At 39.0% G+C, this 17,086-nt stretch overlaps 1 long non-coding RNA gene across 11 annotated transcripts in view; it reads right to left on the bottom strand.

The window, feature by feature from the left end:
• The window catches only part of LOC139437120 (uncharacterized), a 68,096-nt gene that overhangs the window by 49,789 nt on the left and 1,221 nt on the right, over positions 1-17,086 (bottom strand). For all 11 annotated transcript variants that reach the window (XR_011646751.1, XR_011646754.1, XR_011646753.1 and 8 more), the window contains exon 2: positions 15,646-15,743. This is a non-coding gene — a long non-coding RNA (uncharacterized lncRNA). The remainder of the gene's footprint in view (positions 1-15,645; positions 15,744-17,086) is intronic.

Below are 17,086 nucleotides of genomic sequence, written 5' to 3'. Positions count from 1 at the left end.
ATACCCCCTTTCCTCCACTCATGACTGCCTCTGCCAGAGCTGGGCTGAAGTTTATTCTTCAGACCCCCTCTGTTGTGAAAGCTTCCCAATATATCTTTGCCTGCAATCGCCCTTTCTTTCTGCCCAGTATTCCCATTACTTAGGTCCTTCATCATATACATATAATCTAAGAGGAATGTTAGAGCTACAAGTTTGCACTGATTAACAGGTCATAAGGCTGTGACTCCACTCCTATTCATTGAGCAAAGCTGCTTACTGCAGAGGACAGCACAATGGAAATGCAGCCAATAAGGACCCATCCCTTCCAGGGCCCTGCATTTCAAGAATACCCTGCCTCCTAGCCCACTACCCCAAGCCCTGCATGAGAATAATTCACTTTTACAGCCCCTTATTAACCAGAGGCTGTACTCAGAGTCTAACACTCTCTCCTCGAACTAATGCTTTACTGACTATTGATGTACTGTATAAATTCACATCTGCACCTTCCATCCTTCCATGAGCGAGCTTAAGCCTCATCTTCAGACCCCTCCACTGGGAGAGCTTCCCAATAAACTGCCTGCCTGCAATCCTCAGTCTCCATATCCCAGTGAGCGCCATTTTTTCTCTAACATAGACAACAGTATAGTGTTATTGGTCACAATTTCACAGAAGCAACCAAATCTTCTCAATTGCATTATTGTTGTAATGAACTTTCACCAGAACTTTCACTTTTATAAATCAGTAATAAGTTAACTGGGCAGTTTTCAGTGTTTTGTTATCAATGGACAATTTCAATTCTGAAGCTTCACAGAAAACACATGCAATCAGCTACAGGCCACAGTGCATCACATTAAACAAAATGGACTGTCTCAGAAACCCACGGAAAGGAAAGCTGTGCCAGGTACTGTGGGGCACAGCTTTCTAAGGACATTGCTTAAATAACTTTGGAGAAAACACCACTGGGCTGAGTCAAGATTCCAGAATTCTAGTGAAGAAGCCAATGGGCTCATGAAATTGAGAGGAACAAGGTCTAATTTTGCTTAAAAGAATGAGTCACACACCAAAGATAACAAGAGAACACTGAAATTTGGAAGAGAGAAGTACCATGTCATGTACAAGGGAGCCCCAATAACACTAAGTGCCAGTTTCTGATAAGAAATGTTGGAGGCAAGAAGGCAGTGGGAAGAAATATTTATAGAGTACTGAAAGAAAATCATTAGAACCAAAAGATTTTATATCCAGAGAAGCTCTATTTCAAAACTGAGGGGGAGATTAAGGCATTCGCAGATAAACAAAAGCTGAGTGTTCCGCACCCTATTACCAGATTTTATTTAGGTTCTTGGCTATGCTGCAGAAATACATTTCAAGAGCAGGCTGGGTGAATTAGGCCAGTAATTTATTCAGGCAGGGAGGGAAGAGAAATGGGAGAAAATAACAGCATTGTCCCAGGTAGAGAGGAAGGGGCTGAAAAGTGATAAAGAGGGCTGATTTATCGGCTACAATTTCCCATTATAGGTTATAAATGCCCAGCTTTTACTTGCACTGTGATTCAAGCAGGGAGGTAGGCAGCTGCATTCCAGGTCCAGAGGCAAGAGAGCACACTAGAGCATGCTTAGGCCCCATGCCTGCCTGCCTTTTGACCTGTTAATTATCCCACCCCTTTGTTAATGGCAAGGAAGGAGTTCCAGCTGTTGACTGTTTTGATTGCCTTATTTCCTCCATCCATCTCCCAAGAGGGCCAAATGATAAAGTCCTTGGGGAATATCCGGGGCTTCTCCTGGGTTCTGGAGGAAGTCTTCTTCTGAGTGGCAGAATCTTGGGAAGAGTCTTCCAGCAGCATATTGGGGTTGCTGATGTCCACATGGACTTCTTACCAGGTTCCAGATCCAGCTACTGATTTTCTATCTTACTAGCCTGGTTCAACCCCTTGACCTGACCCACAAGAAAAACTAAAGGATGTTTATCAGATGGGAAAAAAAGGTCAAAGCAGCATTGAAAAATGAAGATCTCCAGTAAAGGTAATTACCTGGGAAATTATAAATGCCAGTACTATTTTATTGTACTTTTTGGTATGTAACTCGACATACAGAATATACCATGTCAATGACTTAATAATGATAAATGTATGGTTTGGAACTCAAAACAAATCTGGATGTAATCTGTGACAACAACTTCATGAAGAGGGGAGGCTGGAGGAGTACCTGAACACAGTTGGTGGATGATATTCAAGTTAGGTAGGTATCAAATCTAAAGATACTGTTACAGATTCAGGTGTTAAATTAACCCCCATGGTAATCACAAAGAAAATATCAAAAAACTATGCAAAAGAGGAAATGAGAAGTGATTCAAATCGGTTTACAACCAAAGAGCAACTAAATACAAACGGAGGCAGTAAAGAATGAAATGACAAAATGTGAAGTGGCCTGTATCCGTTATTGAAGATCATGCTGAGCAATTCCAATGCCCTAAAAATGCCCGACATTCCATCCATTCTATTCTTTCCTCCCCTTCCCCTCAGCACCTATGGTAACCACGAAGTTTCAATTTTTGAAGAATAACATTCATAGTTCTTGCAATAATATTGAGGGCTTGACATACTGTCTGTTTTATTAGGCACTGCCTATGTTCTCAAGGAATTCTTGTCCCTCTAACTGAGAACACAGCCGGATGCCCCAGGATGGGAGTTTCCATTTTCTTAATTATTGTGTGGGTCTCCACACACTGCTATTACACACTATGACAAAATGAACACTTACATATTCCATAGACGCCTGCCCCAGGTGTCTCCTGTCCCATGCACCCCCATACCCAAAACCTGACGCCAGTAACCCTTCCCTGCCATATCTGCCAAAAGAACATTGCCAACAACGCAGTTTTGACCACAGACCTGCAAATCCCCAGAGTCCACATGCTCCTTCCCCTGACCGTCCCATTTCCACAGACAGTCCAACCAAACCCCCCCCTCCACTACTCCTCAGACAAGCACCACTGAACCCAATCACATCACTGGACCACTGTCACCATCACCCACTGCACAGCCACACCCTTCCAACTTATCACAGATTTTGCCTGTGTGGGCATCGGTTCACAACCCTCTACTCCCTTTCATCAAAACCTATAAAAGTGTACAATCCAAAATGCAAACCATAATGTAAACAATTGACAATAATTAATAGCAATGCTTCAATGTTTGTACATCAATTGCAACAAATGTACCATCTGCATATAAAAGGTTATTAATAGGGGAGAGGAGAAAAGGGGAAGGGTGATGGGTATATGGGAATCACCTGCATTCTCCATGTGACTTTTCAGTATCCTAAAGCTTCTTTGAAGAAAAAATGAAAAAAATTAAACACTGCGGGAATATATAGAAGAAAATATCACTTTACACACAAGACAACGTATCTTACACTGACGAAAGAAAAATATCTAAAATTTTTTTATTATTTAAATTTTTTTTTGTATTTTATTGGTTATTTTTAAACTTCTAATTATTATTTCATTTTCTTATTGATTTTATGTGGTTGTTTTCTTGGCTTCATTCTTGGAGAGGTAGGTTTTGGTTCACAGAAGGGTCTCAACAGTGGTGGGGAGGATCAGTGGTGTGGGGTATCAGTGATGGGTATGCATGGGAAGGGTTCAACTGTGGCATGCCTCTAAAGCATATATGCTCAAGTGTTCATGTGGCATTGTCTCGGTGGGTGGAGATACACACAATAACTGAGAGAATATTGAATTCCCATCCTGTAGAGTTCTGCTACATTCTCTAATATATCAGCAAGAATCCTCCAAGTACAAGGGCAGCGCCTAGTGAATGAAGACAGACCATCATGCCAGGTCCTTGATATTGATGACTCTACTTATGAACCTTTTCTTTTGAAATTGAAACTTAGCCTAATATTAGAGATTGCCTAAGAATTACCTCCTGAAAGCCTCCTTGTTACTCTCATGTGGCCTCTCTCTAACCCAAAAATGCAATACTTGCCCCCAATGTGGGACGTGACATCCAAGGACGGGTTCCTTCACACTGAGGGATTATTACTAAGCGCCAACTAGCAATGCAGTTGGAAAAAAAGCATGACCAAAAAGGGGAAACAGTACATGCAAATGAGTTTTCTGGGCTAAGAGATTTCAAAGTGAGTTCGGAGTTCATTCCAGAGTCACAGCAGGATTTCACTGACTGCCACAGTAAACAAATGCTTCAAATACTGGGACTTCTGAGGCTCTAGAGACATCCTTAAACTATAAGACAGCTCAAGAATTCAGAACCCTGTCAGTGGCTATTACTTTGGAATTTAAGCTCCCAGTGTCATGGAATTGAACTCATTTGTGGTTTCCCTACACATGGCTCTTTTGCCCCTTCCTTTAGTTAGTATTATACTTCACAGGTGTATGTCAAGAGACTTGAATCTTTGGTTCATCCACGTGCCAGGTAAGCCCTGAATCTCAGAATTGCAATGCCTACTCTCTAGTTCACTGGACTCACCCAGGACAACTAACAAGGAGATGATGATAGACAATGTCCATCCCAAGGAACAGAGAATGTCTACAGCTGCAAGCAAGGTAGTTTCATCCATCTGCCCCATAGGATCTAAGACCCCACTAACTTATAAGCAGAATGGGCATCACCATCTCAAAATCCTCAAGCCTGGGGAATCAACAATGGACTAAAGTAGAATAACTATCATCATAGTATAGACTTATTATTCTTCTAGCAATGGAAGAAATCCTATCAGTAATGTAAAGGCAGTGGCCACCAGAGGTTCTCAAGGATGGGAGAGGGAAGATTAGGTGTAATATGGGGACATTGTTGGGATATTGGATTTGTTTTGCCTAACACTGCAATGATGGATATAGACCATTGTGTATTTTGTCAAAACTTACAAAATTGTGTGGAACAAAGTGTAAACTGTAGTCCATGGATAGTAGCAATGCTCCAATATATGTTCATCAATTGAAACAAATGTACCACGCTAATGAAGTATGTTGTTAATGTGGGGAAGTGGGAGGGGATGGGAGGAGGGCATATGGAAATCGCTTATTTTTTCATATAATATTTATGTATCTAAAGAATTTTTAAAAATAAATAAATTAATTAATTAAAAGAAAAATAAATTGAAGTACAAAAAAAGTATGACCGAAAAACCAAATGGCAAAATGGCAGAAATCCTGCATTGCCAGGAGTTTTATTTAAAGTAAGCAGCCTGCCGAGGAATGGCACCGCCCACACTTCCCGTGCCGCTGACGACAACAGAAGCGGACAAAGAAACAAGACGCAGCAAAAAGACACAGAAAAACAGACAACCGGGGGAGGGGAGGGGAGGGGAATTAAATAAAAAGAAATCTTTAAAAAAAATAAATAAATAAAGTAAATGGCTTATAAACTCAGCACGTAAATGCATTAACTTCCCACCAGCATGGGACATGACTCCCAGGGATAAGCCTCCCTGGCACAGAGGGATTACTACCAAGCACCAACTGATGATGTAACTAGAAAAAGACCTTGAATAAAAGGATCAACTCAGACCAGCAGAATATCTCAGCCTACATGTAATATCAGGTGTTAAAATCTGCTTTTTGAACTTGAAAAAAAGGATGAAATGGAAAGGACAAATGAGTTTATATGGCTATGAGTCTCCAAAAAATAGTCAGGAGGTCATCAGAAGGGTTGCACTAAGGCATGCCTCAGCAGGGTCCCAGAGACAGACAAAGTAGATACAACCCCAGGTACTGGTTCTCTTGAGGGCTACGGAGACCTACAGGTTCTATGGTCATGGCAGATGGCTCCAGAATTCAGTGTCATGTCAGTTGGCCCTACTTTGGAGTTTGTGTTCCTGAGTGTGATGGAGTTGGACTTAGATGTGACACATGCCTCTTCTGCCACTGTTACTGAACCTGTGGTTGGTGCTGGGGTTGATGTATACTCAGGAGACCTGAATCTCTGGACTGTCCATGTGACAGCCAGGCCCTGAGCCTCAGCAGACTTGGAACTCCTACACTCTGGTTTATTGGAGTTAACCAGACCAGCTAACAGGGAGGTGAAGAAGGTCAACCACCACACCAGGGAGCCAAGAGTGCCTACAACTGCAAGCAGGAGAACTGCATCCATCGTCCATGTGGAATCTAAGCTCCCCTCTCAATATAGAGGTGGAGTGGACATAACCATCCCAGGGTCCACAGGATGGAGGAATAGAGTATGGATTAGAGTGGACTTACTGATATTCTACTATGGAACTATTGTGTTTAGTAATGGAAGAAATTGTAGCACTGATGTGGAGAAAGTGGCCACAGTAGCTGCTGAGGGCAGAAGAGATATGATGTGGGGGCATTTTCAGGTCTTGGAGTTGTCCTGGGTGATACTGTAGGGACAGATGCTGGACATGGTATGTCCTGCCATGGCCCACTGGGTGGACTGGGGGAGAGTGTAAACTACAATGTAAACCATTACCATGTGGTGCAGCAGTGCTTCAAAATGTATTCATCAAATGTGATGAATGTCCCATGATGATGAAAGAGGTTGTTGATGTGGGAGGAGTAGGATGAGGGGGGTGGGGGTATATGGGGATCTCTTATACTTTTTGAATGTAACATTTAAAAAAACGAGAGAAAAAAAAATTAAAAAAAAATAAAGTAAATGGCTTAAATATCCCAGTCAAAAGGCAGAAATCAGAACAATATATAAAAAAGCATGACAACTATATTCTGCTTACAAGAGACACATCTTAAATTCAGACATGAGGAGGTTAAATGTGAAAAAAATGGAAACTATTCCATGAATATATTAAGCAAAACAGAGTGAGAATGGTTAAATTATCATCAAACAAAACGAACAAAGTCAAATACTTCTAGAAGGAACAATGGAAGACCCTATATACTGAAAAAAGAGTCAATTATAAAAATATATGTACATAATCTTGAGGCACAAAATATATGAAGCAAACATTCACAGATTTGATGTGAGAAATAGGTAGGGCTGTATTAATAGCAGTAGATTTCAATATACCACTTTCAATATTGGCTAGCATTTTCAAACTGAAGGTGAAAAAGGAAATGGAGGACTGGAATGACTCTATGTACCAACTAGTTCTAGCAGTCCTATATAGATGTTTATAACAGAAAGAGAGAGGATGTATGTGCAAGAAATATGTAACACATCTGTTTGAAAGCAATAGAGTACAAATACTTCTCAAGTGCACAAGGATTATATCCCAGATTAGGTTATACATTATATCACAAAACAAGTCTCAATAAATTTTGAAAGATCAAAATCATATAAAATATTGTATCTAACCACAGTGAAATGCCATTAAACTTCAGTAACTAGAGAACTAGAAAATTCACAAATATGGGGGAGTTAAGCAATACACTCTTCAAGACCCAATGGGTCAAAGAAGTCATGAGGAAATCTGGAAATATCTAGAGATGAATGAAAATGAAAAGACAAAATGTCCAAACTTATGACAAATATTAGATAAGCTGACAAAAAAGGAGAGGATGCAAATAATAAAAATCATTTGCATTGAAAAGGGGGAATATTACTGCTGAACTTACAGAAATAAAAAGGATTAGAAGAGCATATGAAAATCACTGTAGGGGAAGTGGACTTGGCCCAATGGTTAGGGCGTCCGCCTACCACATTATTCAGCTGTAAGAAATTCTCGATCCATGTGACATGATGATCATTGAAGACATTATGTTGAATGAAACAAAGACAGATGCAAAAGGACAAATATTAAATAATCTCACTAATAGGAATTAAATATGATGGGCAAACTCATGAAGTTAATGGCTAGAATATAGGTCACCAGAAGATAAACTGAGGTTTAAATGTGCAGGATTTATAATATGGCTGATTGTTAATGTTTGAAAATGGAGAGGTGATGATAGCACATTATAGTGATTATAAGTCACAGTCCTAACACGTGGGTCAGTGTGACGGTGATTGAAAGGGAAAGTTTAGGTTCGTGTATACCACTAGAAGGAAAGCTAGAAGATGAAGTATGAGACTGTATAAGCAAAGTGAATCCTGTGTGTAGATAATGTGTGTGATCAATAGTATAAATAAAAGGGTATTCTTCCCTGAATCAAAACAAATGTATGTTAATATCAAAAGATGTTAAAAAATAGGGTGGTAATTGGGTGGAAATACACCTAAAGCAACTTCAACTGTAGAGAATAGTAATACATTAATATTTTTTCCCATCAATGGCTAAAAATAAATTAAGCTAAGTGAAAGAAATCAGACACAAAGTACTTTATATCGTTAGACTCCACTCATATAAAATGTGAATACAGGGAAGCGGACTTGGCCCAATGCATAGGGCGTCCGTCTACCACATGGGAAGTCCATGGTTCAAACCCCGGGCCACCTTGACCTGTGTGGAGCTGGCCCATGCGCAGTGCTGATGCACGCAAGGGGTGCCCTGCCACACAGGGGTGTCCCCACATAGGGAAGTCCCATGCACAAGGAGTGCCCCCGTAAGGAGAGCCGCCCAGTGCAAAAGAAAGTTCAGCCTGCCCAGGAATGGTGCTGCAAACATAGAGCGCTGACACAGCAAGATGATGCAACAAAAAGAGACACAGATTCTCATGCCCCTGACAACAACAGAAGCAGACAAAAGAAGAACACGCAGCAAATGGACACAGAGAACAGACAACTGGGGTGGGGGTGCGGGAAGGGGAGATAAATAAATAAAAAACAAACCTTTTTAAAAATATATAAATAGGTTTATAGAGATGGAATTAGATTAATAGTTACATATGGTGGGGAAGGCAGAGGAATTGAGTGGTGACTGCTAAGGGGTAGGGTTTGTTTTTTTTTGAGTAATGAAAATGCTCTAAAATTGACTACAGAGATAAATGCACAATGCTGGGATTATACAAAAAGTCATTTATGTACACTTTAGTTGGACTGGATAGTATGTGAATTTATCTTAATAAACTTGCTTAGAGAAAAAAACAAAACACTTCCCAATGCAGTCAAGTCTAAGACAGTAAGGCTTCAGTCATGATTTGAGTGGAATTTCTCAAGAAGATATACACATAGCCAACAGCACATGAAAAGATACACATCATCACTGGTTATCCGAGAAATGCACATCAAAACCACATGAGATACCAATTAACATCCACTGATTTTGTTAGCTAAGAAAAAAAGTAAATGTTGGTGAAGATACACAGAAATAGGAATCCTAATATTACTAGAGACATTGTAAAATGGTGCAGACACTGTGGAAACACAGCTTGGCAGTTCCACAAAAAGTTAAACAGAATTACAGATGACCCAGGAATCCCACTTCTTGGTGTATACTCAAAAGAACTGAATGCAGAGACTCAGATAGTTATTGGTACACCAATATTTACAGCAGCATTGTTCAAAGTAGACAAATGGTAGAAGCAACACAAGTGTCCATTAGCAGGTGAATCAATAAACAAAAAGTGGTATGCACACATTGGAATAATATTCAGTCATAAAAGTGGAGGATGTCACAATGCATACTACAACATCCACGAACCTTGAAGACATAATGTTTTGGAAAATAACCCAGACACAAAATGACAAATATTGTCTAACCTTTGTTTATATGAAATAATGAGAAGAAGGACATTTCATGGAGGCAGGTAGATTTTATGTTATCCAAGGCTGGAGGGGAGGAGAGAGAGGTGGTACTGTTTAATGGGTACAGAGTTTCTGTTTGAGGTAATGAACAATTTGGGGTACTGGATACTGGTGGTTAGCACAACATCATGAACATAATTCAGCTCACTGAATTGTCCCCTTGAAAGAGCTGAAATGGGAAATTATGAGTAATATATATGGAACCACAAGTACAAGTTTAAAAAAAAAGAGAAATATTAGTAGCTTACACTCATGAGAATGGATATTAAAAATAAATAACGGCAAAGATGGAGAAAATCAGAGAGCCCTGTACATTGCTAAAGGGAATGAAAAATGATGCTACATACACCGTGGAAAACAGTTTGGAGGAAACAGCATTGTCACATGACCTGGCATATACCCGAAAGAATGGAAGAGCAGGAACTCGAACAGATAGTTTTACACCACTGCTCACAGCAGCATTTTCATAATAGCCAAAAGATGGACGGAACCCAAGTATCCATTCACAGGTAAGTGGATAAAAAATGTGATACATACATACAATGGGATCCTATTCAGTTGTAAAAAGAATGTAGTCCTGATCCATGCTACAACATGAATGAACTAGAAGACATCACACTGAGTGAAATGTCAGACACAGAGACATATTGCATAAGCTCACTCATTTGAAACAAATGAAATGGGCAAAGTTCAGAGACAAAGTATTACAGCTTACCTGGTGCAGTACAGAGGGGCAAGAAGAGTTAACACAGAATGGATACAGGGTTTCTGTTTAGGGTGATAGGAAAGTTCTGGTAATGGATGGTGGTGACCTTAGCACAGGGTCAGTGTAATTAATCCCACTGAATGCTATGCGTGGGATTGGTTGAGATAGTTAAGTATACATTGTATATGTTTCCACAATTTAAGAAAAGAGCAACTAAAGTCATGGACAATTCAGTGCAATATATGATCCTAAACGAGATCAATAATGGAGGAAAAAAGACTCAGAGACATTACTGGGACATATTAAAAAATTGGAATAGAGACTTATAGCAATATTGCCTTATAGCAATATTAAACATTTTAAATTTAACTGTACATAAGGCAGTTACATTAGTGAAGATTCTAGTTCTGAGGAAATGTACATGGAATATTGTGTTCAAGGAGCAAGGTGTATCTACCTACCCTTAAATGCATAGGAGGGAGGGAGGGAGAAGGAAGGAAGAAGAAAGGAACTGCAAATATGGCAAAATATTAAAAACGGTGGATCTATGTATGAGAAGCAGGAATGTATGTCGGTATTCTTTATTTCTGCAATCTTCCTATAAGTTAGAAATTATTTGGATAATGTTTAAAATAGAGAAAAACAGAAATGAGAAGGGAATTAAAATGGTCCACTACAAAATTTCATTTAAAAACATTGACCAAAAATACATGTAAAATACAAGTGTCAATTTTAATTCTTTTGCTGTAAGTAATTTGATATATTGTGGCAGTCTCTGCTGTATTTAGTTAATACTTTTTCTGTAATTACTTCAATGAAGCAAAGTTTGGCATATATAAACAATGATACAACCATGTATTGCCTGTAAGAGACCCACCTGACTTTTTTTAGGAGGTACTGGGGATTGAACCTGGGACTTCATACACGGGAAGCAGGTGCTCAAACACTAAGCCACGCCCACTCCCCAAGACTCATTTTATTTTTTTTTTAACATACTTTTATTTTTAAAAGATATGTAGGTCACACAAAATGTTACATTAAAAAATACAGGAGCTTCCTACATGCCCCACTCCCCACAACCCCCACTCCTCCCACATCAACAACTTCTTTCATTAGTGTGGCACGTTCATTTCATTTGATGAATACATCTTGGAGCACTGCTACGCAGCATGGATTATAGTTTACATTGTAGTTTACACTCTCTCCCAGTCCATTCAGTGGGTTATGTCAGGATAATGTCCCGCTTTGTCCCAGTAATATCATTCAAGACGACTCCAAGTCCCAAAAATGCCCCCATATCACAACTCCTTTAACCTCGCTCTGCGTTCAGCAACTCCAGTGGCCATTGTCTCCACATCAATGATACAATTTAGTCCATTTTTAGAGTCTCAATAATTTTATAGTAAAATACAGTGTCTACTCTAATCCATATTTTACTCCTCCATCCTGAGGACCTTGGGAAGGTGATGCCCATTCCACCTCTCAATTGAGAAGGGGCTTCGATCCCATGTGGCTGCTGGATAGGACTCTTGTGCCCACAGCTGTAGATTTTCTTGGTTCCCTGGTGTGGTGGTTGTCCATCCTCACTTCCCTGTCAGCTGACCTGGGTAAATCCAATGAATTGGAGAGGAGGTGTTGCAACACCTCTGAGGCTCAGGACCCAGCTTGCACATAGACAGCCCAAAGATTCAAGTCTCCTGGGCATACACCAACCCCAGCACCAACCAGAGGTTCAATATAAGGGACAGAAGAGGCACGTGCGGAGAAGTCGCATCTGAATCCAACTTCATAACACTCAGGAGCACAAATTCCAAAGATGGGCCCATAGGCAAGGTACTGAACTCCGGAGCCACCTGCCAGGACCATAGGACCTGGGTGTTCCGTAGTCCTGAAAGCACCACCACCTGAGTTTGTATTTACTTTGGCTGTCTCTGAGACCCTGCTGAGACATGTGTAAGCACGACCCCTCTGATGACCTCCCAACACATTTAAGTCTCTTAAGATTATGAACTCATTTGTCTTTATCATTTCCCCCTTTTATTCAAGGTCTTTTTCTAGTAGGTTCACAAGCCATGCTTGGTACTAATCCCTCAGTGCCAGGGAGGCTCATCGCCGTGAGTCATGTCCCACGCTGGGACATGAGTTTGGCTGAGTTTGGCTTAGAGAGTGGCCACATTTGAGCAACATGGAGGCTCTCAGGAGGTAGCTCTTAGGCACCCTGCAAAACCAGGCCAAGTTGAAATTACAAGCACAATAGGCTCATTAAGCATAGTCATCAGTATTGAGGGCTCATCACTGGGCTATCCTTCTTCACTGGTCATTGCCCTCACACTTGGTTGCTTTCCCATTGCGGAATGTGACAGAGCTCCCCAGGAAGGGAACCCTACACTCCCTCAGTTGTGTGAATCTCTACCCACTGTGTCAATACCCAATGAACATCCAAACATATCTATATACCCTATACGCACGCCCAGGTGAACTCCCTTCCATGCATCCCCCATCAATGACACCCCACAACAATGCTCCTCCCCTGCCATAGTTCAATCCTGTTGTGATCCAACACTTTTTAAAACATTAAGCCTAATATATTGCCAAATTCAATAACAGAAAAATGAGGTAGTAATGACAGGTTTAAATATTAGAAATAAAATACATAATTTATAAAAACTAAAGTAAAAAACCACTGAAGTACACCTGGTCCCCAGAGCCACTTTAGAACCAAAGGCCCAGAGAGGTTGAACGTGAGAAAGTTGGCAACAGTACTGAAATACGGCATGCAGATAATAACGAAAAGAAAGTTAGGCTCACTTTAGTAATAGCAAACAAAATTAAAGCAACCATGTCTACAAAAGACAAAGTATCTATATATTCATAAAAGGGTCAATATCAAGAACATACAATAACTAAAAACATACATACATGGAGCAACAGAGCACTTAAATACAGAGAGGAAAAAATGATGTATTTTAAGTGAGAAATAGATCTATCATAATAGTTGGAGAATTTAATTTTCCACTTTCACAAATGGATAGAAAAACTAGACAAACAATCATTAAGGATAGAGAGGACTCGAACAACTCTATAAGCCAACTAGATCCCACAGAATATATTCTTCTCAAGTTCACATGGAATATTTTTAGAATAGACCATATGTTACCCCACAACATATATAAAAACACTGAAACATGAAGTTATCTTCTTTTACCAAAGTAGAATGAAACTAGAAATCAAAAATAGAAGGTAAATTAGAAAGTTTCACAACTATGTGGAAACTCAATAGCACACATGAATCTATGGTTCACAAATGAAATCATGAGAGGAATTAGACAACACCTTGAGAGAAACAGAAATGAATACACAACATATCAAATCTTAAAAGATGCACTGAAAACATTAACAGAGAAATTTATAGCAAAAAGCAACTTTATTTAGAAAGAATAACGATCTCAAATCAATAACATAATTTTATTTCTTAAGGAAATACACAAAGAAGAGCAAACTAAATCCAAAGCTGGAAATAAAGATTAGAGCGGAGATGAATGAAACAATAGAAAAACAATAGAATCAACACAACTAAAAGTTAGTTCTGCGAAAAGATCAACAAATAAGAAAATCCTTGAGGCAGATGGGTTGAGAATAAAAGAAAAGAACAATCTATTCACTAAAATGAGTAATCAGAGTGGTGACATTTCTAAAATGGGTTTTAAGAGTACACTACAAGCAATTGTGCCTGAACAGATATCTTTGACAACATGGACCAATTCCTAGAAACGCATCTTACCGTCTTCGTAATATTTGCTCTTAAAAATTCACTGCTCTGAAAAAAATACTTTTGGGGCATATGTTTTAAAACATACTTTAGGTAATCATGTATTGTAGTTTTTAAATAACCCCTATTTTTATGTTACCCTTTTTCTTTCCATCTGGCCATTTCGCAACATTCTTAAGGGAGGATGTTGGGTATATGGACCATGACCTAAACCTTCTTTGAAGACATAATGAAAAAAAAGACACTGAGGAAGAAATGTAAGAAATTACCACTGTACATACAGGACAACAGTTATTACAGTGATGAAAGGGAAAACATTACAAATAAATTATTTTTAATATTTTTCATTTTAATACCCCAATTTTTTTTACATTTAGTTTTAGTTTTGCTAAATGATTACACATTTTATTTATGTTTAAACCTATCATTACTACCTCATTTTCCTATTAATCTAATTGGCAATACAGTTGGTTTCATTTTTTAAGAGGTTTTGGATCACAGAAGGATTACAACTATGGCAAGGGAGGAGCACTGGTGTGGGTTGTTCAGTGATGCGAGATAAATGACAGGAAGTTCACCTGGGCTTACATATAAGGTGTATTAATATGTTCAAATGTTCATGGGGGATTACCACAGTGGGTAGAGATGCACACGGAAGAATACTGAACTCCCATCCTGGGGATTTCTGCCACATTCTCTAATGGAACAGCAACAATCCCCCAAATACAGGGCCAATGACTACTGAAAAAGGATGGTCCCTTTCAAACTGAAAGTAAAGAGAAAATTAAGGAATTTGAAAAAGACTCATCATGATTGCAAATATTATTACACCCCACCCACTTGGTAGGTGCCACGGCAGCCACCAGTAAGGAACTGGGAGAGGATGGTGGCTTGCGAGGCTGGTCGGCTTGGGTTTAGGTCTCCTTGCAGTTCTCAGAAATCAAGCTGGTTGCCAAGTGTGGGAGAAGCAGCAGAGGCAGAGGCTCTGCTGCATCACTCTCCTCTCCCTTACCTTGGACTGGGGAAGGCCAGATGACCCAGGTGGCTGGAGGGGAGTATGCTGCCCCAGAATGGGAATTCTCTACACCAGGATATGGAGGCTGTTCAATGACCAGGAGCACAAAATTATCATTGCTGGACTGGATAATGCAGAGAAAACTACCATCCTTTATCAATTTTCTATGAATGAAACTGGGCATACTTCCCCTACAAGAGGAAGTGTAGGAAGCAATATAGAAGACATAGTGCATTAGGACCTAAAAAAAGCTTGTTTGCTGATTTTTACTAATAAACAAGATGTTAAAGAATGTATGACTAAAGCAGAAATCTCCCAGTTTTTGAAACTAACTTCTATTAAGGGTCACTAATGACATATCTAAGCATGCTGTGCTGTTACTGGCTAGGGATTGTGCCACGGACCTGAATGTATGATGTCAAAATTTAAGATTAGATGATCTCTACCAACCTCTTTTCATAGACTTTACTTGAAGGCTGTAAAAATTAATGGCTTAGATACATTTATAATACACTCATTGAAACTTTTTCAATACAAAAACAAAGATGAAATCTTACCTTCCAATTTGCTTTCTCCTTAATTCCTTTCAAAGTAAGGTCTTAAAACTGTGACTGACACTTTTCTCACAATGAATCCTCTCAGGACACTGGGTAGCCTGTGGTAAGTATAAAGAGAAAGGAAGGCCACTAACTTGAAGAACTTTACTATCAGTAAAAACCTCCCTAATTGCATGTTCTCTTGTTCTAAGACAAGATACAAATCAGCACACTCAGTTTCCAATATTTTAAAAGTGTGATGTTTCTTACGAAAAGTATTTTTCATAAGGTTGTATATGTATTGGGCATATATCTCAAGTTCACGTTAATGGCTTTGATTTACGTTCTAAACAAAAGTGATTAAGAAGCACAAGAATTAGTAATATCCTTAGTTGTAACCATATACTGGCATTGGTGTTAAGGGCCATTTTGTACTTTTCTCCTTAGGCTCTTGGTATTATACTAACCAACGCCCAAATCACTGAGTTGCTCTTAAAAAAAAAAAAAAAAAAAGGAAGAAAGAAAAAGGAAAATATCTTGACATTGTGTTAATATTTTAGTGTTGGTCAAATCATGTGGAAATGTACCACAACTGAACAAGTCATATATCAGATTCCTGGCTTCGGTTTTACCACAGGGTAGAATTACGCAGCAATAATTATAAAATCATTCCTTGCATAGGTCTGTATGTCACCTATATTACTGAATGACTGAATAAATAAAATAAAGTCACTCATTCATTGTGATTTAAATTATCAAGTATTTTTTTCAACATTAATTGCAAACTGTGGTGTGAAACCTGTCTATTCAAGAAGTAATTATCTGTGTGCATTTCAAGTAAATTTGAGAAGAAAAGTGAAGTACCTTTTCAAAGCAACAACAGTAATTTCTTAAATGGAGTACATTGAGATTTTCAAATTCCTATTAGTTGTCTGTATCTTGTTCTACCACATGAATACACTGTTTGGCAATTTAAAAAACACAGATATTTTTACAGATACATGCCTACAAAAGATACGCATGTACAAAATGAGATTGTAGGCATACTGATTTCACCTTACCATGGAAATATACAAAATTAAAGTCAGATTTTGTATTTTCTACAGGAGAAATTTACCTCCGCTGAATACATATGACTTACAAAACAACAGTTTCTGACGCAGCTCTTAAATAAAGTGATAATTTAAGTCCTGGACATATTTCAATTTAGGTACTTTTCGGCAGTATGCAATAGTAGGTACTGAAAATCACAACTGGGTCTTGAACTTCAAAAACTGGTTTCTGTTGATGCATAAATTTTACTTAGTGCAACTTACTACAACTGGAAGGCGAAGTATCTTGTAAAATCTTCATAACAAACAGCTAACCAATTTAAAGGGTATAATCCCGGGACATTTACTACATTCTCATGGTGTGCAGGTATCACCTCTAGGTATTTTTTAAACAGTAACAGTCACACTGC

Source organism: Dasypus novemcinctus, chromosome 21, assembly GCF_030445035.2.
Source record: "Dasypus novemcinctus isolate mDasNov1 chromosome 21, mDasNov1.1.hap2, whole genome shotgun sequence".
In the NCBI taxonomy this organism is placed as follows: Eukaryota; Metazoa; Chordata; class Mammalia; order Cingulata; family Dasypodidae; genus Dasypus; species Dasypus novemcinctus.
Note: the sequence above shows the minus strand (reverse complement) of the source record. Positions and strands in the feature narration are given on the sequence as shown.